Below are 14,760 nucleotides of genomic sequence, written 5' to 3' on the forward strand. Positions count from 1 at the left end.
ATGCACTGAATTTTCATTTAATGTTAGACATAGACACCTATATAAATATACATTGTAAATAAACTGGCTTTAAAAAAAAAGTAATTCAATTGAGTTTCTTGCCAGTTCTTCTCAATTGGATCCACACATTTTTTAAAAGTTACATGAATAAATGATTTTTGAATTTGAATTTGAATTTATATAGTGATTCGGTCTCGAATATATAGATATGTCGCCACACATCTTTTTAGTTCAGTATATAGATATGTTGCTATAGATTATAGTTATATATACAATGTTATATTATGCAATACATTTGTTTTGTTACAGATGTCATCAGTGTAGTTAACTCTGTTATTCCAAACAGGTAAGTCAACAATGCTTCTAAATTTCCAAAGATTATAACCTACCTATAATATTTTATTTACTTAGTTCCGTTATACTTTAATTATTAATATATTTTTTATACAAATCCTATTTTCATAAAAAAAAAATGCCTAAATTACCACGCAATATAAAATTAATGTGTCTCTAGTTGCATAATTCTGAAGTAGAAGAAGTTATGAGTTATAATAATTACAATTCTATTATAATTTTAAATTCGACGCGGTGATATACGTAAAAAATTAGTAAAATTCACGGGATAGTACCACGTTTTTTTTTATTGAGTTCCCTATGTTTCGGCGGTGTTGCAACCGCCATAATCACGGGTGAGCTGAAGAGCAGCGGGTAGATGTTGTATAAAATCTTTTATGGGCAGACATATTCGTCTACTTTCACAAGTCTTCGTTTGTTGCTACTATTAAAACTAATTATAAAACGTGGTAAGATCCCCTGATTTTTACTACGTATAAATTCTAATATCGGCCGACGGATATAAATTTGATATTGGTTTTAAAAAAATTTCAATATTTGTTTATGAAAAGAATTTCGATATTTCTACTCAGAAACATTTCTTACTTCGGCAAATTATACGGTTTCATGAATATTTAGAATTCCTTTGAGTTTCCTTCGTATATTCTTTATGATTATAACTGTGTGTGTAGGCGTTAGGTACTACGAAATTCATAAAAGAGTTTTGTGGGCGACAAATAAAAGTAGGGAAATTATTCAATTATTTATAATACCTAAAGATATGTATGTATTTATATATAACATATATATTATTTACTACAATCTGAGATGGAGTTCAAATATGACCGACATTAAAAATTTAAAAAAAATTGTGTGCGAAACAACATTTTTATCTGACTTTCTGTTGAAGTAGGTAAACACCGATATCAAACCAAGCATTAATCCTAGAGACGGCGCGGCAGTAGGCTCGCCCCATGCCTCGTTAGTTTACAAATATAAGTATAATGAGCTAAATGTAGGCATGTAGAGTGTTGCGTGAATTTACATTTATAGTTATAGACTATACCTTTGACTATCCAATTTTGGATAACAGTCAAAAATTAAATAAATAATGACATAATATTTGAAATTACATTTAAAATGGTGAAGTGAAGTGACCGAAATTAATTAATTATTATATTGTTTCATACCATGATTATGTAGTGTAAATAGAAAATTTTATTTAATTTTCATGAGGACACCCATACGAAGCTGGAACGGGCACCTAGATTTTAAAGAACACTTAGAAAAAGCGAAGGCCCAGAAGGGAAGTGGAAGTAAAAGTCAGAGAAACTGAAGAAAATCTCATCAGTTTAGAATTGACGAATTTAAATTAAAGTATTGATTTCTCCGTCACTAATTTGTTGACACAATATTTAATATAAATATAAATAGTATACAGGTGCTGTTTCATTTAAAGGTTAAATTTATTCTGCAATGATAGTAATTATCAACAGTTTTCTAGATTTCCAGTATAAAATTTGATATAATATGTGTTGACAAAATAGACAGAATTGCGTTGATAGATTTGTGGTCTAGAAATATATAAATTACTCCCATGACAGAATAATTATATTTTCTCGCCAAAATGCCGTTCTCTCAGGTGTACATATTAATTGGGATCCTGTTACGCCACAAGATGGCGTCGCGAACACCTGCGGCGGCACTAAGTGTGCTCTGCCAATCTACCATCTTTGTATATAGTTAATTATACTGAAATAATATATTAGAGGCAATGAGGTCATTACTGGATTGTTAAATAGGACAATCATATTCAGTTTCGTTCTTATAATATTATATTTAGACTAAACGCTCCCATGCAATTAGTTATAGTTTTTTTTAAACGAGACCAAAATGCAGCTGCCGACACATATCTCAATAATATTTCACTTTTTCATGCGCTTTTTACCACTATTTTTATCCAGGAAGGGTTAAAAATTATACTCTTCAACTACCTACACTTAACTAGTATATTATTGTTATGTCTATTATTTGTATTTGTATGTGATTATTATTTATATAGTCTTTGCTGTAACATATAGTACATTTAAGGCTTAGGCGATTGTTAGCAAGGTACCATGTCAGGTAAAGCTCCTCGCAGTCCAAACAACAAACCATTCACACTTTATTGCTAGTGAATTCACCATGATAGGCCAACTGAATTGACGTCACGCGTATCTTATACTGTACTGGTGCCTCGTTAGCGTATATCTACCGTATCCTGGTGCACCATACCCTATCAATTCCAGAGGGAATGGGATTGTTAATAATGTGAACTAATGAACTCATTGCTAGCAATGTATTATGCCAGGTTTACCTCCATGTTCCCTCTGGAAACCAACGTGATAAGTTCCCGGTGATTTGCCACGATAGGCTAACTAACTTGACCTCACACTCATCTTATCAACCTCCACTGGTGGGCGCCAGCGTAAACCATTAACTCAAGCTTTTTTTAAATTTATAATAATGGAAAGATTATAGGCACCCATTCCATGATTATCTATATAAAAAACCCTTTCACCCTTTAAGAAATAGTACACTTATATTTGCAGTAACGTTACGATTAAGAAAGCCTACGTGCCCGATATAAATACCACTGGTTATATATAGCTATTCTTCTCCTCCGACACTCTGACCACGTCGTCGAACCATTACGTGCTCTCACAACTGACTTCAATCCGTTATAATAGCGAACTATCATCAATTTATATTTGATAATAGTAATTTCCGGTGTTACAAAGATGATTCTTCATGTTCAATAATAACAGGGCTATGATTCTATGTTATAATATAATAACGCCTTGAATGGTTCGGCTGGTTCGGTTCTTGTACATTGCAAACTTTTTTTACGTTTCTTTGTTTCTCTTTGAATACGTCTATTTACAAAATAAAATAACTGTCTTAAAACCGGCTCTCTTTAGTTTGGGTCTAAATGGCTTTTTGTGGGTTGTATGTCTTTAAAATAAAATTTTGAGTAAAAGCTGTTGTTTATTATGTTGTGTGGTATTAGAGAGAGAGAGAGAGAGGAAAAGATAATTTATTTCCGAAAATTAGGCTTTTAGTATAATACTTGAATACCTAATTACCAGTATGTATCATAATTGAACACTATACAACATATTATCACGGTGCCATTTCTATTAATATAAAGCGTAATTTATTATAAAATAATTGCGAATATTGATCTGCCAGTCTGCTTAATACACCTTTCTCTATAAAACAGTTCAACGTAAAAAACTCGACATTAATTTATACCTACGATATTGCAGAAATAGATGTAAGAAATTTTTATCTCGAAAATAATTAATGTGGATGTGGAGTGGATGGATGATGGGTGTTTGTTACTCTTTCACGTAAAGACTACTAAATGGATTCTAATGAAAGTTTACAATAATATAGCTACTATATATATACTATACATCAGAATAACACATAGGCTATCAATTTCATGCGGGTAAAACTCCGGGTAGAGCTAATAACACCTATGGCATACAGCATAGCTACAAAATGATAACACACTGGGCGAATTATGTACTTTTTTCTTAATAGGTACTTAGGTGCGGTAGGGTAAAACGTATTTATTTAGAAATGGATACGTTTCGGTCATTAGTCTAGAGGTCAAGTTCATGGCTCATTTCATACAAAGTGGTATCTATCGTATGATTTGATGCCTTGCGCAGACACTGTATTTTTTATAGAGGAGAGGTCAAGTTGCGGCTGATCTAACGCTAAGCGATTACTGGAGAGTAAGAACAATAGAGGAATTGAAGGACCGACTGCCCTTGGGAAATAAAATGCTGATATCTTGATGGTTTAGATATTGTATGTTTGGTAATACGAGTACTTTTACTAGGAACCTACCTACCACAGTATGGTTGAGCGTGGTAGGAAGTTTCTGGAATAGAGCACGTTTGAAGATCGTTATTCGTATAAACGGGGCAAATTATATTATGAGCTATTTGCTTATCATTAGTATTTATTTCTTTCTATAGTTACTCTTTATTTTTCTATCCTTTCAAATCAAATTCAAATCAACTGTTTAATTTTCTATTCCTTTTGCTTCGTCCCTTTCGCTCTCGAACATTTCTTTATCCTCTTCGCATACCGTTCCATGTCATGCATTTATTTATCTCTAGGTATTAACTGTGACTGCTTTTGTAAACTTTCATGCATTTCCAGATAATTTTTTGTGCTAGAAGATACATACCATAAGCTACAGCCATAGGCTATCTTGTCTATCCAAAAACAAAAATTATCCTCGTAATACAAACTATATTCATTTCAAACGTCAAGATCCGTTTAAACATTTAGCCTGAAAAGGTAACAAATATACAGACAGAGATACTTTAGCATTTAGAGATTACATACAATCCCACACAGTATTCAGTAGATTAGAGTGAAATAGATACTTTAAAATCCGGAAGTAATTCAATTGGGAGAGTAAGATACGCCCGGTCGGAAGCTGGCCAGCTGGACCACTCATAAACCAAGCCATCGAGACCGAGCAAGGCAATTAATAAAGTGAACTATTGGAAAAGAGCCCCTGGGGAGCCGTAATGCTGTCTTTGGTGCAATAATGGAAGGCTCCGTAATTAATTGCAGATATCTAATAGACATTGCTACCAAATATGTGATGGTGATAAATGTTTATTTATTTGGATTATTTTTGCAATAGAATAATGAATATATGAAGAATTGTGATGATCCCAACAAAAAGAATCAAGTTATATGATTTCGTTTCAGTCTTAAAGGGATCGATATTTTAATAAAATATATATTATTAAAAAAAATTAATAAAATGAAAATATAATAAAATATAAACATAAGATATTGTATACTTATAGTTTATATTGTGAAGGAGAGTATAATGTTCATATTTTTTCAATAACTATGCATAAAAAATACATTAAATCGATAAAAAAAAAACATTTCACACTACCGTGAGTTTGAAACAGACACGCGTATAACGCTTTTGTTTATTGTTAAAAACTGTGGTCAAATTGAGAATAGATTAATATTGTTTGTCTTTAATATTATTTGTAGGTTAATTATGGTCGAATTTTTGTCGAGTTATTTTTGTAAATATATACATACTCATAAATATGTTTTTTTTTTACCGTGCGAGGAATCGAACCTGCGACCATGAGAAGTAAAGCGATACCGAAACCGTTTTATATGAAATTATAAAACAATTTTTAAGACTTTAAAGGAAACGTATATGTTTTAGCAGTTGAGAGTTTCTAGTGTTTATCCTGTGTATCCCGATGCGGCGGTATGAGTAATGCGCAGTTGTATTAGCTATGATTCATAGGATAAGTGTAGTCATCTGCCACTGTGCGATCATACATTTCAATAATAAACTAATAATAACTAATTATACAATACAATAATACTAATTATAACAATAGATACAAATATATACAATATAAATTTTTTTTTTAAGTGTTTATATACTTTAATAGCCAATATAATTGTGCGAACAAGTGCGACACTAACTGAAGGATGGAAGAAAGGAGACAATTCCAATTTAAAATAAAATGCAGTTAAAAAGACGTTTAAGAAATTGAACATAGATCCATAAAATATAATAAGCCTTCTAAATGGGATTGTATAAACATAGATGGTTCGGAAATTACAATTTTGCGAGCAGCCATAACTAAGCACAAGCAATTTCTGTCGCACACTATTTGATTGGAAATATCTGTTTACTACCATTTACTATTATTATTGATTACAATACCGTCTTTACCGTAAGGGCACACGGGGCCAGTACCCAGGGTCCCCCTTCCCAGGGGATCCCCGAAGGACTGAAATTTTTTCTCACACATTTATTCTCAAAAGATTTTTGTCGGGCACACTACACTTTTTTCACAAATCAGTAATGTTATCAGAAGGTATTTACAAGGCATATACTACGCCATTGTACCGATTCCTTCGCCTATGCCTATGTTCTTATACCTAATGAGCTTTTTCTTTACTTTCCAAAAGGACCCCGAATATTTATGTGCCCAAAGACCTCAGCCTAGTTTAAGACGGCGGTGCTTGTAATAACTTTCTTTAATATCATTTTATAAAACAAAGAAATAGTTTGAATGATTTAGACGTAGTAAAAGTCGTCTACATGGGGTACCCTAGTCTCATCTACAGCAGCACATTTTAGCAGCCAAGCAGCTTGCTTTGTAAGCTGTGTTTCGGTAATGTGATAAAAGGCAGTGGAAATACAGCATAACTAGCATGACTTCTTAGTCCTGCGGAATTAAATATATATAAGATATGTAAGGGTTACATAATACAGGTGTTACATAATAACTTTGTCTCCATGGTATTATCCATGTATGTAGTTTTCTATTAAACAAATAATTTAATTATTGAAAATAATGTAGATATTTAGGAACTAAGATATATCAGTATCAATCTGATATGAGTGAAAGAGAGAATACATGTTCGTAAGTATATACATTTATATTATGCTCTGTTCTCTCTGCTGACATAGAATGTGCTAATATGGAAAGGGGATTGTTAGTAATATGGACTAATAATTCCATTGCTGTCAATGTACCAGGTTCACGCAGTTTCGTTGATAACCATCGTGGTAAATTGCCATTTACCAAGATGAGGTTACTGACCTGACCTCATGTTTATCTTAACATCCTCTACTGGTGTCCTAGATCGTTAGCGCTGGCCGAAATTTCATTCCATTAGCATACATAAAAAAAATAGTAATAATAAATAACTCTGGACAATTCACACAGCGCCTAGACCCAAGTTAAGCTAGCTAAAGCTATTTTTTTTTCGTAAATACATACTTATTATACCTACATAGAAAACACGCAGATCGAACCCGCGACCATCGGAAGAAAGGCAGTGTCCTGTATCGCTAGACCACCGAGGCCGTCGTCGGTAATATGAAGAGATTACATAGAATACTTCATTTGAATATACTGTTTTTCTTGTAAACAATGGTAAAGTAAAACATACTCGTAAATGCCATAGAAATATGCTCGTAGGCATTTCTTTTATTTACGTATATGAAATGAACAATTTCATATTTTATGTCGCTAGTGATTTGATGCGTTTACCCGGAATGTCTCCGTGGGTGGTTTTATTAGTCCATCTTGGAAATACGTCACTTTAATCATAATTACGCAGCAGTACCTACTATATAGTAAATTGAATGTCTATATGTATGTGTTTATAGATGTTATGTTTTCCATTCACTATGCTCGACTTGATGCTTTCTAACATTTGCACTGTCAATACAAGTCTTTGTTTGTTCACTCTACGATTTTCATAGTGTATGAACGAGATTCGGTTCTTTTTAGACGCAAAACCTTGGTGGTATTCATCAAGGTATAATCTTGTCAGCTTCTCCCGTGAACCAGCAATGTGTATTTGTTTTTTGGTTTTAGTCTAAATTATAGCTATTTTATAGTTAATTATAGCTATTGTTTCTGCCTGTATGTAATGTCGTTCGTGTGATTTACATAAAGAAGCCATGTTTTTCTTCATCCAAAATGTTACGTAATACCTATAAGTAGTTAGCAGCCTTTCCTTTATTAAGAAAATACTATCCTTTATCCGTCCTTCTGATACAATCTATATTAACGTCAAATTTTCAACGACAGATTCACTTACGAATTTTTTTATTATAATATAAAATCACTAGTATCCTCCTACCACAGCATATTCTTATCTTTGAAAGAATTTTTAATACCGATTTTTGATATTACAAACTTCAGAGATTTCTTGATATAGTGTGATATTTTTTTAATGGATCATATTGGAATAGTGATCCTATCTGCGCTAATAGTATACATACGTTAGCGTGGGACCAGTGAAGGATGATATGATGAAGGTGAAGTCAGGTCAGTCAACCCATCGTAACGTATTGACCTATTATTACCTGCAATGGTTTGCAGGGGTGACCGTGTGGAGTTCTACCTGATAGGAGAGGGTATTTATAGGAAAAGGAACACTAACTCTCTTTACTAACAATTCCCTCTTCCCAATAGTATAATATTACAAACAAAGAATAAAAAAACAAAAAATAAAATAAAAAATCGTTTTATAATGATAGTTTGAAGAGTCCCATCTACTTGCAAATGCTTAACCATCGTGCCAAGCATAGCCATATACAGGGCATAGCTATAAGCTCGCTGCTTGTACCAAATGTATTTACATAAATAAATTAGTGTTCAGCCAATTTTAATCGCAATATATGCTAGAGAATCGAGACTACGAGTACAATGTTGGTTGTAATAGTAGTTTGCGTTGCGTGCTTCTAAAGTCGGGGGTGGAACAGTCGATACTTCACGTTGATTGCCCACCATGCGCGACTCCATGGCGCCGTGCTGTTATTAACCATAACTGCGGATTATAGTTGCTAGACAAAACTGTATAACCACATATACAAAATATGTGGGCGATTAAGGAAACCAGGGAAAATAAGAATATTTTAATATTTGCATTCTATACAAAAAGGATAATTGGGACCAGAAATGCAACCGAGTGAAACAAAATATAAAATTGATGATAATAATGAATGATGAATTTAAAATTTTGTACTAGAATACCTATAAGGTTTATAAAATCATAGACTATCAGTGAACTGTATTCCAGATATTCAATTGACAAAAATAGAATAAAAACATTTTTTCAAGACTGTTATTTCTTGTTATTGCAAAATTGTGCATTTGTAGATGATAAGTGTAAGAGTAGATTTCATCAAGATTTATTTTTTTGTTGTAATGCCAACAATACATTTTAAGACCCCAACTAAAATTTTAGAAGACATGAATACGGTTCTTAATTGATTAAGTTTAGTTAAAACTAATAAATGAATACATATTAATACATTTATACCACTATAACATACTTATACAATATAACAATATGAACATTAAAATAATCTATGAGGTATCTGAGTGCAGGTTATGTTCTAAACTACTATTATGCTACTGAATGGTTACGTATAGTAACTATTTTGTAGCTCAATATTTGTGGTGATATTTTTATTTAATCATATAATCCATCTTTCACCAACTGGAATCATCTTGTGCCATCCATCTTGTACCTAAGCCTTTTTAATTAATTTCTTTTAATCAATTTCAAGCAGTGGACGTCTTCTGGGCTGAAATGATGATGATCATGAACCAGTTTCAAGATTAAAATATTTTATCATCCGTGTAAGTATATGACACATTAACCTATTTTTATCGTTCTTTCTGTTAGTTTTTAATTTTTTTAAGAGTAAAGAGTATTTTGTACGTACACAATAACACTGCATAGTTGTGTTACTTTAAATTATTCCCTAGAGCGATTTGTACTGTTGTCTTATTTGCGTGATTTTTCCATATTTCGTTTCATACAAGAAGTAGGCATATAGAAAGGGTTGGAATATAAACAAAGGTAAGATATTGTCGCGTCGGTACGTGCTTTCAGTATTTTGTCGTACACGTGATCGGAATGTAAAGGGAAATTACAAACGCAATACACCACTCTGTCATCTTATTACTTCTCTGTCCTGTCAGGGATGTGGGTTAATCTAGTATTTTATTAAATTTGTAAACTAAATGTTATGTCATAAAATTGAATGAATACATTGAATACATTACATGAATCATATTTTTTTAACCAATATCAAAATTAGGCTTCACTATTCGGCCTTAATTTTTTTTGTTTTAATTTTTGATTTATTACCAACTTTTGTTGTATAATTTCACCGCTATGGTATGGTAAAAGAAGATAAATTCAGAAACACAAACGGTTACGTTTGTGTTTCAGAATTTATCTTCTTTTTAATTATCGGGAATTCTATAGGAGCAGATTAAAAAAATACCAAATACCTAAGTCCAAAGCGCTTAATATATATTTTGTTACTATACATATTATTATCTATTTCATTCCAAATGTATACTACTACAACTACTACTTTTTACAGTTTTCATCTTTGACCCGAATATAGCGCCAACTGTGGGTAGGCTGCTGTATAATATATAGTGAAAAATATAAACATTCTACCATTGTTTGAACGCGTCTCATAAAATATGTATACAATACAATATCCTTCGCCGGATATAACGCGGCAAATAACATTATTTCCGTTGTTGATTGCATCGAGACCTCGTAGCTTGTTTACAACGATGCCAAGGGAATGACGCTGATGTGTCATCATTATTTCACAAGGATTCCACCTGAAGAAATTGATACTTCTACCTGATTACGACTAGGGGATGTTGCGGGGAACAATATAAATCCTGCCACATTTTTTAAAATTTTGATTATCTTGCACTTGGCTTGAAATTTAAATGTGACATTAGGGCTAATAGTTCTGAGGAGTGTACACAGATAATAATGATAAGGAGAGCTTTATAATCTGTACTATAATAATTTGAAATAGGTATCTTAAAATGCTTATAAAACTATGAAAGTGTATTTTATTCTAAGAAAAACAGTCTGCAATCAAGGTAGAATGCAATAGCCGTAGAAGTAAATATATAGATTAACTGAAATGCATGAAAAATTTACGAACATGTCTTACACCTGCAAACCCGTTGTTTTAAACAAGTAAGAACGTAAGAACATTCTTCTTTTGGGGTCGGTTGACAAATACAACATTATGGATAAGTGAAAACTAGAATAGTATTCAACAAAGATAGGTCAGTATGTGTATATCCAGTTCTATATGTCTCACTAAATTATTAAATTACTTGGCACCATCCGTGTGATATTGTCCGAATTTATTTACAAGGCTCGTGTTATAAAATATTACATACATTACTCTTTCTGGTTCATTTTAACGATCACCCCGACTCCGTTAGTCTGCCTGATTTATTAATTCGCTAAGGTTTCGCGCTTACGTTCGTGGTTTCATGTGATACAATTTTATTATTTTTTCTTTGCTTTTAAGTTGCTGAAGGTAACAAGGTAGATTGTAAAAAGTTGTCTGCGTAACTACCTCAATCTCACCTATTTCAGCCACCTAGCAGCATACTTTTTAAGCTGTGTTTCGGGTGCAGATTAAGCAGGAAATTATTAATGTCCTCTGGAATTGCAACGCATGGATAGTATTACGGGTGTCACATGATAACATGTAGCTCATATTGCTTTTATTGTATATAGACGGCTGTTACTGCTTACCGTCAGATTCTATACCATTCCAATTACATAAAAAAAAGTTTTCATTCGTCTTCATCCAATCGACAAAATACTTTATATTTATACGAGTTTATAGGGATGGTAAGTGAATAAGTCAAGATACCAAAATCTTATAACTCAAATCTTATAATTAGTTTTAATAAATGTTCTGATAAATACTTCTCTTGTTTCTTCTACAAAATAAACAAAAAACAAAAAGTCAAAGTATCAAATATGAATGTTAAATTTTGATCACTTCAACCCCTTAGGTAATATTTTTTAAGAACTAATTTGTACCTATTAATTTTTGTAAATAGTGCATTGAATTTAATCTTTATTTAAATTTTCTTTCAAGACTTAGACATTTATACTGTATATTGATAGATAAATGAAAACCTCAGAGAAATGTGCCTTTTTAGAAGAATAAATTTTTATTCGTTATTAAAGTCTTAATGCAAAATTGAAGTATATAATTCCACTTTGTATTATGACGTTTAAACGTTAATATAACACACGAATAGCCACGTAAAAACATTGAAAGCAATATCAAGAGGTGCGTGCGTGTGTCGAATATTACTCCTGGGGAGACCTTACAAACGATTTATAGTCAGCCCCGTTGAATTTGCGCCACCATTGCCAACTGATCTCTAGTGGCTTGTATCGCTACACTTTTCGAATACAATTACAATGGGCCTTGAACTAAAGTATTGTAATGTAATCACAATTAAGAGGTGGAAGGGGATTATTAGTAATGTGGACTTATGACCCCATAGCTAGAGACCACCGTGATTAATTCGTCACGATGAACTATCCTTATTTAGTGGTTTAGCGCAAAGCTGTGCGACTGGTAGTTCGATGGTTCAATTCCTAGAACGATACAAAAAATTGTATTAAGTAAATAAAGTAGAAGTAAAGTATGATAGATTGTATTGATATGGGTGTTTAATATGTATGTACAAAATATAATCTTACGAATACTATAAACACGAAAGTTTGTGAGTATGGACGGATGGATGTTTGTTACTCGCTCACGCAATATCTACTGAACGAATTTTTATGAAACTTTACAGTAATATAACTTATAGGCTATCAGTTAAAAATGTATTATGTAAATTTGGTGAAATACATATAATGATAAAGATGTCAAGTAAGTGTGGAGCAAAGTTGTGCGAGTTAGCTATCATGTATTTTAATATTTCTATCAGTGGTTTAGTATCTATAACAGAGGTCTTCTTAGTTGGGATTAAATAGCGATATGTGAATGAATGATTCTTATTAACATTGTAATTATTATTAAACATTAATTATTATTATATAAATAAATATTTATTCTTACTATTAAATATTATGATCCACCAAAGTATTATAGATAATCGTCATCATCAAAGTAGTAAAATAGTAACACGATTTCATAGTAGTCATACCAACAATACGCACCGCTCTGAATGAATGTTAATTAAAACCTTTTCATGTTTAGACTACACCCCTCGTTTATCAAAAGGCAACGTTAGCTAATCTAGACTCAAATTTTGATTAGAGTTTAGTATTGTTTATACAAGTTATAATAATGTTGTAACAGGTCGATGTTTATAGATTATAGCTATTGAAAAAAAAGAGGGATCTTTATTAGAGTAACAGAAGTCAAAACAAAAATTTTAGAATATTTGTCTCTCTGTATATTTGTACTAGATTCACGCCAAAACTATTGTATGAAATAGAATTTTCACTGATGCTTTTATACAATGACCCCTAGGTCTTAACTTAAAAATAGGCTTGATTTTACCGCAGTACTAATGAAATGAAATATTTTATTCTGTGCGAAGCAAGGGTTAGTCGTGAGTAAATAATATTGGACCGACGATCTGGTCAAGATCGCTGGAAGGCATTGGATGCGAGCAGCGCAGGACCGATCGTCGTGGAGATCTTTGGGGGAGGCCTATGTCCAGCAGTGGACGTCTTCCGGGCTGCGATGATGATGATGATGAAATAATATTGTAGCAATATAGCAACTCTTTTTTTTATTATTCTTTTATTATTGTCATTCTAACCACCAATTGTTCCCTGTAATGACAAAATATACACATCAGTATGTTTATTCGAATTGTATAAAAGAAATATATACGGCATGACAACTAAATCATACAAAAGACATTAGACAACTGAGATCTGTACATTATTTCAACGTAAACTCAAGAATTCACTGTTATTTACAAATGTTTAAGAATATTTTATAAAAATTAGTACTTTTATAATTTGCATATTTGCATTTTCATAAATTTAATATCTGTTATTGTAGATATTTCTGTTGACTTTACGTAACAACTTGACTAATGTACCAATAATTCGCAAATAAATAATTTTATTTCATCGTAATGTGGGTTGTCTTATTGAGGAGTTTCGGTTATTGTCAGGTGCTTAGACCTGTACCACTGCGACTTATATAGATCTATTGTGTTCCCCTTTTATTAGAGTTCGTTAACAAATTTTTAATAAATAATTTTTATTTTATTTATTTATAATTCTTTATTGCACCAATATTAAAAGTAGATACATAAAATATATATATATATATATATATATATATATATATATATATATATATAACAATATATAAAAGAAAGTAGAAGGTACAGAATAATTTTCTCCATTCTAGTTTTCTAGTGTTGCTATAAATAAAATTTTCATTAAACAGGAATTACATTAAACTTAAATTTTGCCTTAGGTGTCCCTCAGTTGTGAGCAGATGGTGCGGTAACTTCGGTATTTATTCGATACAGACTTGAGTTATGTAGGCCGGCATGTAATAAATTCTTCCCTAGCGTCGTCTAAATATCCCTTTTACATCATATAACATACTGAAGTTAGTTTCTATATTTCCACACTGGCTTTTTTTCATTTTCTTGGCACTTTATTTTGTCGTAGTATGAATTATGTTGTTATTGTTATATTAATATTAATTTCTTTACGTAGTATATGTATTAAAAATTATTCTCAGTGCGCATTAATGTATGATTATTATTTATGTGTGGAATTTACAATAAACGCTATTAAAATAATAACAAATAAGTAACGATGGACAATTAACACAGCGCCATCTAGTCCCACGGTAAGTAGAGCTTGTATTTTAGGTACTAGAAAACTGATATAAATACTTAGATATTTTTTTTTGTAAATACATCCATAATCTACATAGAAAACACCCAGACCGTTACAAACAGTCATACTCATGAATACAAATGTTTGCACCGTGTG

The 14,760-nt window shown here is 31.8% G+C and overlaps 1 protein-coding gene across 1 annotated transcript in view; it reads left to right on the top strand.

Moving 5' to 3' along the window:
• The window catches only part of LOC131851367 (kinesin-like protein unc-104), a 114,268-nt gene that overhangs the window by 17,424 nt on the left and 82,084 nt on the right, over positions 1 to 14,760 (top strand). Inside the window, exon 2 of the transcript XR_009357876.1 lies at positions 310 to 346. The gene's annotated coding sequence lies outside the window, so the exon portion shown is untranslated. The remainder of the gene's footprint in view (positions 1 to 309; positions 347 to 14,760) is intronic.

The sequence above is a fragment of the Achroia grisella genome, unplaced genomic scaffold (genome assembly GCF_030625045.1).
Source record: "Achroia grisella isolate CSIRO2021 unplaced genomic scaffold, CSIRO_AGI_Agris_v1 utg782, whole genome shotgun sequence".
NCBI lineage: Eukaryota > Metazoa > Arthropoda > Insecta > Lepidoptera > Pyralidae > Achroia > Achroia grisella.